The 18,888-nt window shown below is 39.2% G+C and overlaps 1 protein-coding gene across 4 annotated transcripts in view; it reads left to right on the top strand.

Annotated features, from left to right (window-relative positions):
• Nucleotides 1–18,888, top strand: part of ELMO1 (engulfment and cell motility 1) — a 641,324-nt gene that overhangs the window by 390,631 nt on the left and 231,805 nt on the right. The window lies entirely within an intron of this gene.

The raw sequence follows: 18,888 nt of genomic DNA on the forward strand, positions 1-18,888 counted from the left end.
AGAAATGTCCAGAGTTTCCAAGGCAGGATTAAATTCCAATCACGATGTCAATCCAGAGTGAGGCAGGAATCACGATGACCAGAAAATACACAGCTAGAAAACAAACACATTGTTCCCGGCAACACCTCCATCTGTCTGCTGTGATAAAAGCCAGCTTCCAGTGTAGCCCAGCAAGATGGGTGGGGCTTTTTCCTCTCAAGTAGTCTGGCTGACCTTCTCTGCTCCTGCCTTTTCTCTGCCCTATGTGTTCTTGAATTAGATGCAGTTCTTCCTCCTCCTCACTGGTCATTGCCAACCGGAGCCTCAGCTAAATCCCTTCCAGATGGCTATTTAGAGCCATCAATCAACTCAGAGATTGCCTGCTCCAGTGTCTCTCCATGCTTGGGGTCACAATAGAATTCAGACTCTCTGTTGCACCCCCATTTGCAATTCTATTGGCTCAGTAACAAAAATCACTGGGATCCCTCTGGCAATGGAGCCATCTAACTGTCAGAATGCCACCAGGACTTATAATGGTCTAAGTCTCATCCCCAACTTCTCTACCAGGGTAGGATTAACCAAGCATTTGGTGCATCCCGAGTCCAGGAGGGCTGTCTGATTGGCTTTCCAACCTGAGGATTCGGCTACCAGTTCAACAGGGCTTGTCACCAGGGTAATTGGGCCCCTTACCAGGGGATTATCATTATGTCAGTATCATTTTCCCCTGGGCTTCCCGTCTGGCTGGTTGGAGTTCTCTCACCACCCTTGGGGGATGGGGTGAACTTAACAACCTCCAAACCTTCCAGGGCAGTCTCAAGAACTCGCAATGGTGGCTTGACAGACTTTTTGGTGGGCCCGGCATTTCTTTTGAGCCGGTTGGTTGGACCTGGATTTGGCAGCCCGGTGCCCCTCTTTTCCACATTTGAAGCAAGCTGTGAAGCATCGCTGAGGTCTCTGAGCGCTCATCTTTGCTTTTGCAGATCATTCTCTTGAGCTGACATTGCATGCCTGGTATGAGGTCATGTCCTTTCCGGGTTGACCACAATTGCAGATTCTGTTTAATGTGAGACCTCCCCCAGTTTGATCCCTTAGGGAAGTAAAACTCTCGACTCCAGTAGAAGGGAAAAGGCACTTTTACTAAGGAATACTGATTGTAGTAAAATCAAGCAGAATCTAAAATTCCCATGTGCCTGCTTCCCTCAGCCCTGCCCCATGGTCCGTCTGTGCAAAGCCAATCTAGCACTGCCGAGACATTATGAGAAACTCTGAAGTGTTTGGGTTGATGAAATTCCACTCAGGGCAAATGGCCTTGAAGATACCAGTGCCAGTGCAAACTGATTCCAGACACCTCTGTTCTTCCTCAACTGTCAATTCCCCCCTCCCAATTTCCCATCATAAAAGTATAGAGCAGTCTGACCCCTTGTTCCCCTCTCTTCCCCCACTGATGATAGAACGCCGAGGATGCATGAAACCAAAGTTGGTGTGATGATAAAAAAGGGAAGAATAATTTTAAAAACTTCTAGAGATGATAACTATTACTCATCAAATTTAAGCTTTTGCAGAGGCAGTTATCTATGTTAACAGTGAGAGAGATGGAAATAAAAATGAACTATGCAAAAAAAAATGTATTTGCAAATAAACCATAGAAGATAATTAGCATACAAATTATAAAAATAAAAAAATAAATTCATATTAAATAAATAAATTCATATTAAAATTACAAGGTAATCCTGTAATAACAGATTATGTGAATATGTGAAAAGTTCTTCATCAGTATTACATTATTTTATACAAAAGTTAAGTAATTTTCTTGGAAAAAGTGGATGAATACTTGCATAAACAGAATTTACCTAACATTATAGGCAGTCAAAGACAAATTTTGAATTAATTTATAACAATAAACTGTATGAAGTTATCAAAAAGATTAAAACATTAAAAGTTCCTGGTCTTGAAAAACTGCTAGACTCTTACTATAAATGTTTTGAAAGTGAGTTTTTACAACCTTTACAAGAAACGATTGATACTATTTTGCAGAATGGAAAGATTTCTGAAAGCTGGAAGGAGACTAAATCTAACTAATATAAATAGAGTTACCTTGAGGTAAGATGGGCAGTCTATAAATTTTATAAATAAATAAATAACATTAATACTTAAAGAGCAACAAAACTTGACTTAACAAGAAACTTTCAACCAATATCTTAATTGAATAATGATTATAAACTCTTTACTATGATTTTGTCTGAAAGATTGAAAATAATTTTACAGGATTTTATTTATGAAGATCAATATGACTTTTTACTTAAAAGATAAAAACAAGATAATGTTTTGAATATTTTGGAATACTTGAAATACCAAAAAGAAAAACAAGTTACATTGATAGATGGAGAGCAAGCCTTCGGCAATTTGAACTGGATTTTTTTGTTCTTGAGTTCTGGAACATATGAACCTTGGAAATAAATGTATTAAATTAAATGAGTAATTTATACCAAGAAAGCACAACATAATTTTTTAACTAACCAAACTTTGTGAGTTTCAAAAAGGGAAGGGCAAAGATGTCCACTATCACCAGTTTTGTTCACTGGTTCTTGAACCATTGAATAGAAATATAAGACAAGATTAAAAAACTTTTTTAAGATCAGTTAGAATCAGTTAGAATAAGATGATAGAAGAAAATATAAGTTAAGGCTTTTTTGGGACTTCATTTTAGAAGCACCACTAAAGGGAGTAGAAGCATAAATGTAAAAATTAAAGAACTTTGGTATATTAGCAGGTTTCAATATTAATAATCAGAAGATAAATATGTTATCAAAATATGAGATCAGAAGATCAAATAGAAATGATGAAAAAAACTAGTTTTAATATTGAGAAAAATTAAATTATTTCGGTATCACTATAACAAATATAAATTGTGTATTATTTTGAAATAATTATTTTAAGCCATGTAAGGAATTAAAAAGGACATTTTAAGATGGAAGAAATTAAAATTATCACTCTTGGGGATAATCTTTTATAAAAATGAATGTTTTACCCAAGAATGATGTTTTTGTTTCTGACAATACCTGTTTTGACAAAGGATGTACCATTTAAACAATGGCAAAAAAAAGATATATCTAAATTAATATCGTAGAGGGAAAAAACAAGAATGAAATATAGAGTGTTAAGATGCAAAGGAAGAGGACAGTTGGGTTTACCAGATTTAAAATTGTATTTGACTGCTTATTAGGTCTGCATGAAACTATGGAGGTTGCTATAACAGAAGAGACTTTTACAGTTGGAAGTCAAATCTGAGGATAGCATGACTATCTATGGTATTGTAAAGTTAAAGTTAATTTGGATTTAAAATTTATTTTATTAGATATGCCACATTAAGAGTATGTAATAGATACAATTCCAGGCTGTGCCCAAAAACACATTTATAGATCTCAGTTCAAGACCCATATTATACAAGAGAAATATCAGATTAGAAAAATGATTTAGTAATTTATTTACTGAAAAATTATCAAGAAAATGTAAAATCAAATTCAAGAGTACAATTAGAAGGCTATATTTATCAATGGTTCTCCCATTTCCAGTTATCTGAAAGATTTAAAATTGATAAAAAGATTTATAGTATGGAACAAAGCAAGTTAAAGTTTGAAATGCAATTATGTACTAATGATGAACATGTAATTTCTAAAATATGCAAATTTTTACATTTGAAACAGGAAAAAAATTAAAGAATGTATAATAAAATGGGCTCTGAATTTTGACTATAACATACAGTTGTGTCCATAAGTTTACATACCCTGGTGATTGTGGCCTGATAACATGCACACAGGTTGACATAAAGGGCTGTGAAAGACTATTAAAGGTAACCATCCTCACCTGTGATCTGTTTGAATGTAATTAGTGTGTGTGTGTGTATAAAAGATCAATGAGTTTCTGGCCTCCTGACAGATCCTTGCATCCTTCATCCAGTGCTGCACTGACATTTCTGGATTCTGAGTCATGGGAAAAGCAATGAATTGTCAAAGAATCTGCGGGAAAAGGTAGTTGAACTGTATAAAACAGGAAAGGGATATAAAAAGATATCCAAGGAATTGAGAATGCCAATCAGCAGTGTTCAAACTCAAGAGGTGGAAAATGAAGGGTCCTGTTGAAACCAGGAAAATTGTTCGGGATGCAAAGAAAAACCCACAAATAACTTCAGGTGAAATACAGGACTCTCTGAAAACATGTGGTGTGGCTGTTGCAAGATGCACAATAAGGAGGCACTTGAAGAAAGATGGGCTGCATGGTCGAGTCGCCAGAAGAAAGCCTTACTACGAAAATGGCACAAAGTATCCCGCTTACAATACGCCAAACAGCACAGAGACAAGCCTCAAACTTTCTGGCACAAAGTCATTTGGAGTGATGAGACCAAAATTGAGCTTTTCGGCCACAACCATGAACGCTACATTTGGAGAGGAGTCAAGAAGGCCTATGATGAAAAGTACACCATTCCTACTGTGAAACACAGTGGATCAGTGATGTTTTGGGGATGTGTGAGCTACAAAGGCACAGGAAATTTGGTCAGAATTGATGGCATGATGAATGCAGTATGTTATCAAAAGATACTGGAGGACAATTTGCATTCATCAGCCCGGAAACTGCGCATGGGACGTACTTGGACATTCCAACATGGCAATGATCCTACACACAAGGCCAAGTCGACCTATCATTGGCTACAGCAGAATAAAGTGAAGGTTCTGGAGTGTCCATCTCAGTCTCCTGACCTCAATATCACATATCCACACATACCACATTGACTTCAAGCTGTCAATGATGTTAAAGGGGGCAATACACCTTATTAAGAACTGGGGTATGTAAACTTGTGATCAGGGTCATTTGGGTAGTTTCTGTTGTCATTATGATTGAAAAAGAGTAAACACAGTTGATTGATAATAAATGTCTTCAGCAAACACTAACCATGAGTGAAAGAAAGGTTTTCGTGTTATCATTCATATTCTCTGAAAATGGCCAAGAAATCATAAATTCTGCCAGGGTATGTAAACTTATGAGCACAACTGTATAGATGGATCAGTGGGGAAATGTGTGATTAAAAGGCTTGAAATCTACATTTTATTATGATCTTCTTCTTCTTGTGCCATATCCGTCATTGGATTGGCGATAGTGTTGGTGATCCTATTTTTATCAACAGCCGCACAAAAAAGTGCTGTTGAGTTTTATCTAAACCAATCTTTGAAGTCATGATGTTCTTCTTCTGCCTGGACCTCGCTTGCCTTCGATTTTTCCTTGGAGGATTAAGTGAAGTATGCTGTATTTTTCAGAGTGTCGCATCACATGTCCAAAATATTCTAACTTTCGCTTTTTTATGGTTTTGATGATTTCCCTCGGCTTTCCAAGGCAGCTTATCACCTCCTCATTTCTGATTTTGTCAACCCAATTTATATGTAACAGCCGCCTGTAAATCCACATTTCAAATGCTTCTAGTCTCTTCAAGTGGCTTTCTGTCAGAGACCAACTCCCCACTCTGTAGAGCAGGATAGAAAACATATAACATCTAACAAGCCTGATTTTCAGTCTTAGGCTTATGTCATGACTGCAGAAGACTGTTTTCATTTTGAAGAATAATATTCGAGTTTCTCTATCCTTGTTTTTACTTTAGTCGTCATGTTTCAGCTTTCATGTGAATTAGAACCAAGGTACATGATCCTTTCAACTTTTTCTAGTGTTTTCCTTCCAAAGTTATCGGTGGTAAATTAATGGGTTGTTTGCTGATGACCATGATCTTGGTTTTTGAGATGTTAAGTTTCAAGCCGTATTTTTCAGATATTTCTGTGACTGTTGATGAGGGACTGAAGGTCTTCATGCTTACTGGCAAGCAGAACTGTATCATCAGCATATCTTAAATTATTGATCCGAACACCATTTACTTTGAGGACAACATCAATGTTTTCTAGGGCTTCATTGAAAATTGATTCAGAATAGATATTAAACAACAGCAGAGACAGAATACAACCCTGTCTCCCCCTCTTCATATTTCTGCATCACTTGAATACTTTCGGTCTAACCTCATTTTACTACCTGATGCCAATATAGATTCTTTACGATTCTGATGTCTTTGTCAGCTAGTCCCACTTGTTTCAGGATTTGTAATAGTTTGCTGTGTCTTATTTTATCAAATGCTTTTTCAAAATCAATGAAGCACATGTAAACACTGTGATTGACATCTGTACAACGCTGTGCAAGAACTTGAATGCTAAATAGGGCACCTCGTGTACCAAGATTGTTCCTGAAACCATATTGTGTGTTACTTTGACGCCCCTCAGTTTTTTTGTATATTCTTGTGTGAATTATTCTCAGGAATATTTTCAGGGCATGACTCATTAAGCTTATTGTTCTGTATTCAATACAGTTCTTTGCATTGGTTTTTTGGGGAATTGTCATAAAAGTTGACTTTAGCCAATCATTTGGTATCTTTCCTGTTTCATATATTCGATTGAAGAGCTGCAGTAGAAATTCCTTCCCATTGTCTTCCAGAAATTTTAAAATTTCTACTGTAATATCATCAGGACCTGTGGCTTTTCTTATTTTTGCTATTTTTATTGTTCAACCTTCTCCATAATGATGTTTGGTCCAGTTGTTACGCTTCCCATATTAATATCCCTAGTGTCCTCAAAAAGTTATTCAATATATTCTTTCCATCTTATTAGTTTTTCATCCTCATCTAAAATAATTTTCCTCTTTTTGTCAACTAAATTGTTGGCTTTCTTTTTGTAGAGGCCTTCTGCTTCTTTCAATTTTTTGTGTAAATTTAAATTATCATGTATACATTCTGTCTCTTCTATTTCTTTGCATCTCTTTGCAAACCACTTTTCTTTTGCCAGTCAAATTTTTCTTCTAATTGTTTTCTGCAATTAATTGTATTTGTCTTTGTTTTAATTTTTTATAAGAGCTTCTTTCATTCCATAAGATGAAGAATTTCATCCATCATCCACTGTTGCTTCTTGAGGTACCCCCCTCACTGTTTGGAGTTTGTTACCTCTACTGCTGTATTTTTAAATTTATTCCAATTCACTTCTACATCTTCATTATTCAAGTTGTTGAATTTCTAGTTCTTCTTTTATCTTATCTCCATGTTTAATAATGAAGTCACTGTCAATTCATGGTTTAGGAGGATTCAGGTTTTTCATCCTTTTTATCCTGTTTCCTCCAAAATAAGATATCCCCTGATAATAAGCCCAAACGAGTTTCTGAGCGCATGGCAATAAGGCCAAGCACTTATTTCAGGGTTCAAAAAAATATAAGACAGGGTCTTATTTTCGGGGAAACACTGTAGTTTTACCTGGACTTCAGCAAGTAGTAGATTATGATCAGATGGCACATCTGCACCTGGGTACATCTTTACTGATTTTACTGAGTTTCTAAATCTTTTGTTTATTGTAAAATAGTCAATTTGGTTCCTTACCATATTATTTTGTGTATCTGCCAGTGATCTCCAAGTGTAGAGGCATCTTTTTGGTAACTTGAAGAAAGTAATCATCACACATTGCCTGTGTTCTTTGCAGAAGTCTACAAATCTGTCGCCTCTACCATTTCTGGTTCCTAAGCCAAAGTTTCCAACTACAAGAGTATCACTTCCTTCTGCCACTTTTGCATTGCAGTCCACCATGAGTATTATGATATTATTACTTCTTAGGATTTTCAGTACACTGCTTATAACTTCATAAAACTTCTCTAAATCCTCCTCATCACTGTCAGCCATGAGAGCATAAACTTGTATAACATTCATATTTACTGGAGTACTATTTATTTGGATCATCATCATTCTTTTGGATACAGGAATAAAGGACTTAATACATTTGTTTACAAGATTGTTTACAATTATAGCTACATTTTGATGATGTTTACTGTTTTTACCAGAGTAGTAGATAATATAATCTCCTATTCTACACATTCCATTTTCCATTGTATTCCATTGTATTATGTTTCCATTCCATATTCCATTGTATTATGATCATAAGGAGAAAATGAAGTTTCCTAGGTACATGAAACCACATATATTATCTGCAGTGTAAAGGCACCTCAAATTTACAGTGGATATAAAAAGTCCACACACCCCTGTTAAAATTCCAAGTTTTTGAGTAAAAGAATCAGATCAATATAAATCACTTCAAAAAAATTTTCCATCTTGAATATAACTTATAAGCAGGGACAGAGGTGGAGTAGCCCTTCCGGAATGGGAGATCTATTATGAAGCAGCATGCCTAACATGGTTAAAGGAATGGATGGAGTTGGGAAATAAAAGAATATTAACAATTAAAGGACATGATCTACAGGTAGGATGGCATGCATTCCTGTGGGGTGAAAAACATAAAACCCATGGATATTTCAGAAGACATATAATTAGAAATGCATTATTATCAATTTGGATTAAAATTAAAAAGCAACATTATATGAAAATACCATTTTGGATTTCACCCAATGAAACGTTAGTACATCCAAATTTAACAGACTGGACTAAGATAATTAGATACAGGGATATTTTAAATGATTTGGGAAAACTAAAAATGAAACAAGAATTGGAACAGGATTTGAATTGGGAAGTTGAATGGTGGACGTATTTACAAATAAGATCTAAATTTATAGAAGATATAAAGACAAATGTGGTACAATTGGAGCAAAATGAATTAGATAAAATTGTATTTGGGATGGAACAGAAACTAATTAGCAAAATATGCAAATTCTTATTACGGTATAAAATGGAAGAGGAAATAGTGAAAGATACTATGATTAAATGGACAAGGAATTTCAATCACACAGTAGAATTAGAGAAGTGGGAAAAGTTGTGGCAAATAAACATGAAATTGACATTATCAACAACATACAAGGAAAACCAGTTGAAAATGTTCCATAGATGGCATCTACCACCAGCTAGAATAGCAAAGATGTTCCCCAGCAATTCACTGAAATTTATTTATTTTATTTATTTTATTAGGCTTATATGCTGCCCTATCTCCAACGGACTCAGCGCGGCTCACAACAATAAAAACCACTATAATCCATTATACAAAGTTAAAATGCCTAATTAAATCAGATAAAGTTAAAAAACCCGTATAAAACCCCATCAGTCCAGGCCCGGGGACTCGAATAACCAAGTTTTTAATTCGTGGCGAAAGGTACGAAGGTCAGGGGCCAACCGGAGCTCCAAAGGGAGTTGATTCCAGAGGGTGGGCGCGCCCACAGAGAAGGCTCTACCCCTGGGGGCCGCCAGCCGACATTGTCTTGCCGACGGCACCCTGAGCAGGCCCTCCCTATGGGCGCGAACCAGGCGATGGGATGTTGTTGCTGGCTGTTGGTGGTCCGCCAAATATCCTGGGCCTAAGCCATGTAGGGCTTTATAGGTCATCACCAGCACCTTGAATCTCACCCAGAGGGCAACCAGCAACCAATGCAGGTCACGCAGGAGAGGTGTTACATGGGAGTATCGGGATTCTCCCATCACAAAATGTTGGAAGTGTAAAAGCAACTATGGAACATATTACCATCTCTGGCGGACTTGCCTGGTAGCAAAGAAATTCTGGGCCAAAGTTAAAAAGTGGCTAGAAAAATAACACAGATACCAATAAAGGGGGAATCAGAAACATTCTTGTTAGGAATTTTTACAGAAAACTACACAAAAGAAACAAAATATTTAATAATACATATATTAACGGCAGCCCGCATAGTCTATGCACAAAATTGGAAAAAGGAAAATCAACTAACAGAAGAATAGTTAATAAAAAAAAATTTAGAATGCACAGAGATGGACAAACTGACAAAAGAACTTAAGGAGAAAGAGAACACAGAATACTATAAAATTTGGCATAGATGGTATGAGTGGCTGGAGGACAGGAAAAATGAGAAAGAGGAATAAAGGAGAGAGAAAGAAATGTCTAAATCAAGGGGGGAAATTGGTAAATTATAATATAAATGACTGGAATGTAAAGATCAAGTAAAATGTAGATGAAATAGAGAAATGTAGATAGCAATATGGAATAAGATAAAGTTAAAATATGTATAAATAGTAAATACTAAGAAAGGATCACTATGAAAAAGCTGTAAAAAAGAGTTTATGGATATAAATGTTGTATGTTTGTGTTTTGTTTTAATGTGTTTACAATAAAAATTATAAAAAAAAAGAATATAACTTATAAACTCAGCAATTCAACTGAAAAACAAACAAATCTTTCAGGAAGAAAAAATCATTCATAATAATATGATTGTATAAGTATGCACACACTCTTATAAGTAGGAATGTGGCTGTATTCAGAATGTGATTAACTAATCACATTCAAACTGAATGTTAAATAGTAAATAGTACATATCTTCCATCAATTAAAGTGACTCAGTTCAAACCCAAAATTCAGCTGTTTTAGTAGGATTTTTCTGACATTTACTTGGTTACCTCGTACAGCAAAATCCATGGTGTGCAAAGAAATCTCACTGTTGGAAGGTATCAGTCAGGAGAGTGATACAAAAAAATTTCCAAGGCATTGGATATACATGAAACATAGTGAAGACAGTCATCAACAAGTGAAGAAAATATAGTATAACAATGACATGAATTGGATGTCCATCAAAATTGATGAAAAAATAGTTAGAAAACTGCTCCAAGAGGCTGCCAAGAGCCCTAGAGCAATATTAAAGGAACTGTAGGAATTTCTGGCAAGTACTGGTTGTATACTACATGTAACAACGATCTCCTATATTCTTTATATATCTTGGCTGTGGGTAGGGTGGCAAGACAGAAGCCTTTTCTTACAAAGAAAAACATTGAAGCCCGGTTACATTTTCGAAAATCTACATTAAGTCTGACAGAAGCATGTGGGAAAATATGGTCTGATGAGACCAAGGTTGAACTTTTTGATCATAATTACAAAAAGTATGTTTGGTGTAAAACAACACTGCACATTTTCACATGTACAACATACCCACAGTGAAACATGGTAGCAGCATTTTGATTTGGGGCTGCTTTTCTTCAGCAGGAACTGGGATTTTAGTTAAAGTGGAGGGAATTATGAACAGTTCCAAGTATCAGTCAATTTTGGCACAAAATCTTTAAGGCTGAAGATGAAGAGGAATTTCACCATTCAATATGACAACAATCCAAAGCATACTTCCAAATCAGTAAAAGAATGGCTTCATCAGAAGAAGATCAAATTTTTGGAATGGCCTATCTCAAGCCTGAACCTGAATCCAATTGTAGGATGAGCTATAGGAAGAGCTGCTGTGCACAGCAGATGCCCTTGCAATTTGACAGATTTGGAGCACTTTTATAAGAGTAGGCAATGATTCCCAAGATAAGATGTGCCATGCTGATAGGCTCTTACCTCAAAAGACTGAGTGGTCTCATAAAATCAAAAAGTTCTTCAACGAAGTATTAGTTTAAGGGTGTGCTCTCTTATACAACTATGTTATTGTAAGTTTTTTTTTCTCTGAAAGATTTCAGTTTTTTCTGTTGAATTGCAGAGCTTATAGTTATGCTAAAGGTGGAAAAAATTCTGAAGTGATTTATCTTAGTCTGACTTTTTTACATCTCAAGTACCTGGCATTTTAACAGGGATATGTTGACTTTTTATATCTATTGTATGTTGGCAATTTGAACAATGTGAAAGGATACTTTATCATTCTTGGTGGGCATGTGAAAAGGTAAATAATTTTTGACCCTAACACATTTTACAGAAGCTTTTTAAAGATTGATGTTCAGTTAAGGCCTTTTGGAATGAATGGATAAACAGTTTGAAAAAGATCATGGAAGATTACTTCAATATATGATCACAGCAGCAAGATTACTCAGAGAGAGCAGAGAGATGGAAAGATTCAACATTACCAACTATGAAAGCGTGGTTAGAATGATAGTTTTTGCTGAAATGAATAAATTATCTTTGATTGTAGAAAAATAGTATCTACATTTATTGCCAACTGGAAGACTCTTACAGACTTTTTGCATAAAAGTGAACAAAAATAAGCTCATCTACAAGATTTTGATGATTAGAAAGGATAGAGATAAAATATATATTTGATCAAAGATATAGTTGAAAAATATATTTGATCTATAACTGTTGTGAAGAATAACACAAGCCTTTTCTTTATATATTTTGTTATTTTCTTTTTCAAATTTATTTTTTTATTTTTTGCATTTTTTGGTTTTTGTTTGATTTCTTTCATTTTTTTCTTAATTACTGTTAGTTTATGCTAGCTTTTATCTTTTTGTTTAAAAATGTTAAATGCGATCTCTGCAGATCTGAAATGGATGGGTAGATATTGAAAAATTCCGCCTTTAGTTCTTGATTTTTATTATTATTTTTTCAGCACTGTAGATAAGCAGAAACAAGGGCATAGAATACTTTCAACTGAACCTCCATTATATTACAAATAATATAATGAATACCAAATTAAATAATAACTAGAAACATATGAAAATTGTAAGTATTTAATTCATTTGGCAGGAGTAAACTATTTTTACCATTTCCAAACTTTATACGTCATGTGCAGATTGAATGTTATTTTGTAGGACAGAGCATTTGAGTAAGGTGGGTAGTTATTGAAGGGCAGACTGACATACAAAGCTCTGACTTTCATCAAGTCACTATTTTCTTCCCTCAGAATCTGTCCAATAATGAATCTTTATTGAAAAAACAAAGTAATCTCAACCAGACACAAAGTTAGAGACTTTTTCAAAATGTGTGTGGGGGAGGGGGGGTCAGAAGTTAACCACATGCATAATAAACTTCCAGCAGGTGCAAAGTAAAACAAATTCTAGAAATATCTACTTGTTTGTATAATATGTGCAATTATTTAAACATATTATTCAAACAAATAGATATTTGCAAAGTAAAACAAATTCTAGAAATATCTATTTGCTTGTATTTACAACTTATTTGCACATATTTTATGCTTCAATACTGATTCAGTTCATTTATTTCACTGATCTAAACCTGTATTGTCTTAGCACTATATATGCACCCAATTCCAACCAGAATGGAAATAAAATTTAAAAATATAAATTTAATTACTAATTAGTAAAGTAATAAATTAGTTACCTTACTAACTAGTTAGTAAGGGAACAAATAGTTATTTTAAAAGTTTTTGTTCCTTTAAAAATATTGAATTTCATATATAAAATTATGAATAACTCTTCTAGAACAAAAAAAAAATCCCTATCTAAATATACTTGAGAAAAATGGTAAACTGGGTAAAGGAGATATAATAAAGTTAAATCCTGTATAATTTGTATTTTTGCTTTCAAGAAGTAACAAGCTTCTCTGTTATAATGCCATGTTAGCATTGTCTCTGTTTGTCTTTCCATCTATCTGACAAAAGAGGCCATTTAAAAGGAAATGCTTTCTATCATACTATATAATAATTCATTGCACAGCAAGTTTGTTAGAATTCTGATATGCCTATCCAGGGACTTTGTCTAGAAAATAATATTTACCAATACAATAAATACATTTTCTTGATTTACTATATGAAAAATAAAAGTAGATGCAAATTAGTAGCATAGCCATTTCTTTTGTATATAAACTTTTGTTTTCCTGGTAGTACAGTGTACCTATGGGAAAGGACTCTGCATTCACTATGGAACATACTACATCATAGTTCAAAAAGAGAGCTGTGGTGGCGCACTGGTTGGAATACAGTACAGCAGGCTAACTCACTCCTCACTCCAGGAGTTCAATTCTGAGCGGCTCAAGGTTGACTCAGCCTTCCATCCTTCTGAGGTCTGTAAAATGAGGAGCCAAATTTTGGGGTGCAATACACTGAGAGGTCTGTAAAGCACTGTGAAGCAGTATGTATGTCTAAGTCTATTGCTGTCATAGCTCAAAAAGGCTTATTATCAATTTGCTAGACTCCTAATCTCTGTATCTTTGATTACAACCTTAAGAGTAATGTTTTTTAATAGATAAAACAAATACAACTTTTTTGAAAATAAATTCTTAAGCAGAATTGTGAAGTCAAATGAGTGTATGATGTAACAAAACAGAATAAAAATCTTGCCTTGATATATCTACTATATGGGGCAAATAGCTGCCTTAGTTAGAGCTGCTAAGAGAAGAAGGCTTCAAATTGACAGAAAATCACTAGTGAAAAATCTGTTTTAGTTTATACAATTACAAAAAGTTAATAATACGTTATTCTGGCTGGTCAACATTACAACCGATTTGATTAGTGGTATACATTATCATATAAAACTTTTGATTCACACTTTGGAAACCATAGGCAAAGGCCCTAAGAAGGAAAGTGGTTAAACACGAACATCCAGATATACTTTATAGGTATGTGCAAGTATGTTCCATTCTTTCTCTGGATCATGTTGAACTGGCTGTTCCACAAATGTTCCAGAAGCTTGTTCCTGTTGTTTGGGATATGTTTGGCACCCAATATGTTATTCCAATGTAATAGTTTTAATTAATATGTATATATAGTCTCAATGACAGTAATATTAAAAAAGATGGAAAATAGAAAAAGCCAGAGGTGGGATTCACATAATTTAACAACCGGTTTGCCTAGTGCAGAACCAAAAATGTGAGCGTGTGCATGTGTGCTTTTGCACATGTGCGCCTTCCACACTTGCATGCAGCTTCAAACACATGGTGATTTCATGTGTGCATCTTCCAGCACACTTTCTTGAGCAATTGTGGTGAGTAGACTGGGCAAAGCACGGAAATCAGCTGGGCTGCATGGGTGGGGTGAGCAAGTCAAGACAGTGAGATATATAATACAAATTTTGCTTTCTACCATGTTTCTCCGAAAATAAGACAGGGTCTTATTTTCTTTTGACCCCCAAATAAGGGTGTGGCCTCATTATCGGGGGCCTTTATTATTTTGGGGGTGCAAGTGGCAGTGAGCATAAGACTGGATGTCCCATCACTGCCATTGCCTCCCCTCTCTGTTCTTTGCGCCGGCCAAGTGGCCCAACATGTCCCACCCCACCCCAATGGCAACAGCTGCTTCCCTTCCCCACCGTCTCTTTATCGAGAGGGGTGGCAGGTGGGGCAGGGGAGAAGCAAGACACGTGGAGTGAGACGTGGCTCCCCTTGCCATCTCTTCTCCCCCTGTCTCACCGGGCATGGCAGGGCTTCTGTCCCTTTGCTTAGCCACCCGCCCCCTTTTGGGATGCAATTTGAGGGTGGCAGGTGGGGCGTGCGAGAAGCGGAACACAGGTCTTACCTTTCAAGCTCCATCACTTTCCTTGCCATTGTGTCCAGGGAAACACGCTGTAAAAGAAAACTTGGCGAGAAGGTTTTCTGTTACAGTGTATTTCCCTGGACACAACGGCAAGGAATGCAAGGAACTGGAAAGATAAGATGTGCATCCTGCTTCTCCCGCGCCCCACCTGCCACCCCTCTCGATAAAGAGACAGTGGGGAAGGAAAGCAGCCAGGCTGCTGTTGCCATTGGGGTGGAGTGGGACGTGTTGGTGAACTCGGCTGGCACGAAGAACAGGGAGGGGAGGGCATGTCCCCCCTTCCCCCACTCCAGCCTCACCTCTTCAATTCATTTTGATTGTGCGGCAAGCAACCAGAGGAAATGGCGGGACTGACTGTGCATGCATGTAAGTAGTTGGTGGGGGGGGGGCTTATTTTGCAGGGGTGGCTTATATTATCGGATGCACTGAAAAGCCTGATTGGGTTTATTATCCAGACATGTTTTATTTTCGGGAGCTTCTATACTCTGATTAGCTGCTTTTTTAATTAGCAAGTACAATACCTCTTATAGTGTACCTCCATATGAAAAAATTGGAATGTGGTATATATCTCCTGGAGTGGCTTCAGGGGATGGGGGTGGGAAGCCTTGTGCTATCCTGGTTCACATCCTTCCTCTATGGCCACTCTCAGTCAGTGTTGATAGGAGGGGAAAGATCCAGCCCTCGCCCACTGCTTCACGGAGTTCTGCAGGGTTTGGTACTCTCTCCGTTCCTGTTCAACATTTATATGAAGCCGCTGGGTGAGATCATCCATCACCATGGACTGAGATATCACCAATATACTGATGATACTCAGCTGTATATCTCGGCCCACGGTGAGTTAAGCAATGACGTGTCTTCCCTCTTGCAGTGCCGGGAGCCTGTAAGGGGCTGGATGGGGAGCAACAAGTTGAAACTAAACTCTTGCAGGACCGAGTTGCTCTGGGTTTGGGGTTCGTTGGCTCAGAGAGAATTGCCATCTTTGGTCTTGGATAGGGTGGCACTACCCCAAAAACACCCTGTGCATAATCTAGGGGATTTCCTGGACTCATGACTCCTGTTCAAAGAGCAAGTGGCAGTCGTGGCTAGAGGGACTTTGTGCAACTGCGGGTTGTGCGCCAGTTATGCCCTTTCCTGGACCAACAGTCCCTACTCACAGTCACTCATGCCCTAGTCCAGTGATGGCTAACCTTTTTGCCATCATGTGCCAGGAGGTGGGGCTGGGGGGTCACGCGCATGCGCGCCCACACCCATAATTCTATGTGCCCTGTCCCTGCTCATATGCACGCGACCACCCTCCCCCCGTTCCTGGAACGTGATGGCCCGGTAGGCCCATTATTCTCTCTCACCTGGCTCCAGAGCCTCTCTAGGAGTCTGGGGAGAGCGAAAACGGCTTCCCCGCCCCCCCCCAGGAGGCCCTCCAGAGGCCAGAAATGGCCCATTTGCCAATTTCCGGTGGGACCAGAAGGCTCAAAAATAAACTGACCGGCGTGCACATGCGCACCAGAGCTGAGCTCGCATGCCCACTGATATGACTAGGCGTGCCATAGGTCCACCATTATGGCCCTAGTCACTTCCCATCTTGACTATTGCAACACTCTTTACATGTGGCTGGCCTTGAAGAGCATCCAGAAGCCAGTTTGTGCAAAATGCAGTGGCCCATATGGTTTTATGCGATCACGCGTAAAGCGCGTGCACGAAGAGAACCAGTGGTAACGCCGGTTGGAACCCATCACTGCTGTAAGTTATCTAACCACCCCCACTCCACCATTCCATCTCTTATTCTCCAACAATGCCTTTCCTGGGAGGATCCCCCAAAGCGGGGAGGTGGTTTTGGCTTTATGTCTTTCAGCCCTGCACAGACAACTCTGCAATCTTTGGAAATAGAGCACAGTGACCCAGATGCTCCCACCAAAAGAGACTCTCTATCCATTAGAATCAGGGAATTGGTAGAAAGACATCACAGCAACCAGAATGGAGCAGACTTCCTAAGCCTAACTGACTGGCCTTACCACCAAGCCAAGCCTAATGCCACCCAGCAGACTTGAAAGAGAGGACTCTGAGATGGACCAGTGAAGACCCTGCTGGACAGCCACACCTGATCTCCCATAGCTAAAGCCGGTGCATCATGTTGGGACCAATCCATGACCTTTTTATAATCCGTCTTGGCTTTTTCCAACTGTCGCCAGACAAAGTGGTGAACCATCTGTAATTTGGCAAGGTAGTTGTTGGCCGCAGGGATTGGGGAGGCAACCGGCGTGAGTGGGAAGAGCCGGGGATGATAGCCAATATTGGCTAGGAAGGGTTTCATGCGTCTGGAGGTATGCCGAGATTTATTAAACACAAACTCGGCCACCGCTAAGTAGTCCACCCAATTATCCTGCTGATGATTAATGAAAAAGTGCAAGTATTATTCCAAGATACCAATCATTTTTTCCATCGCGCCATCAGATTCTGGGTGGTACAGCGAGGACAGACGCATCTGTACTTTGAGAGTCCTCAGCAGTTCTAGTTGTGGTCTGTCAGCGACCGGTGCAGTTAGTAGCTGATTCCGACAGCGAGGAGGCTGGTGTGCTGCGCCAGCAGCCTGTGCAGTTAGCACTTGAGTCAAACAATGAAGAGGCTGGAGAAGATGTGGTGCCAGAGGCGGGGATTTAGCCAGGGCCTTCAGAAGCTCCCATAAATGAAGAGGAAGAAGAGGAGGAGCCTCTTCTCGATGCACGAGCGCGCAGAGCTGCGAAAAGGCAGGAGTGGCCCTCAGGCAATTCTCTTCTGCGCATGCGCAAGATGGCGACTTGCCTGTGATCCCGGTGATCCTGGGGGGCGATTATGGCTCCAGGGGGCCTTTGGAGGGCTGAATTTCGATCGTTGCAGCCCTGGCCCAGCTGGAGGAGTGTTGGGGCTCTCCGTTGAGGGGTCTCCGGCTTCTGTGAGTGTCCTTGAGGCTCGCGGAGACCGTAGGACGGTGAGAGCGGCCCGAAGGAGGAGGGGCGGCAGCAGACTCTCCTGGCGAAGGTAGCAGAGCCAGGATGACGGCGTCAGCGCCGCGGCGGTGATGGCGGTGCAGCACCCCCGCCGGGATCCTCGCCAGCCCAATCTGCCCTGGACATGTATTAGGGGCGGAGGGGGGGGGGCGAGGTGAGGGCGGGGAGGCTGGCGGCGGCGGCGGCAGCGGTGCTGGCGGCGTGGAAATGGCGGCTGCCGGGTCAAGGAAGAAGCTGCCACAGTTTGGAGCGTGGGAGCGTCGGAGAGGTTGGCAGTTGCTGGCCTGCTTTGTTGGATCTCCTGGGCGACCGTGGGGCGTTATCCGGCCCCTTGGTCATCCCAGAGGCCTCCATGAGGATTTATGGAGGCTGGGCGAGGCTGGACGAGGCAAGCAGCATGGTCCCAAGGAAGATCCGGGAGGGGTTGGGGAGAGCTGGACTATGACTGAGGGGTTTTCCCCCCTATGGCATTTGTTGCCTTTGCTCTCCTTTTTCACCCCCATCCCCCTGAATGTGGTGATGCCATGCCGTGTATGCCTGCTGAACAATCATCTCCGGGTCTAGATGCCATCTTGACCTCCCCGGAGGTAATGACGATTATGATCTCCGCTGTCTGAGCCTGTCTGGATTATGTGGACTGACCTGACCCCATTCTTCCCCTCCGTTGAATGGAGGTTTACATCTGGGGATTCAAGTCTTGGTGGAGTGGGTC

Source organism: Pantherophis guttatus, chromosome 4 (assembly GCF_059756535.1).
Source record: "Pantherophis guttatus breed Tessera chromosome 4, ASM5975653v1, whole genome shotgun sequence".
Classification (NCBI taxonomy): domain Eukaryota; kingdom Metazoa; phylum Chordata; class Lepidosauria; order Squamata; family Colubridae; genus Pantherophis; species Pantherophis guttatus.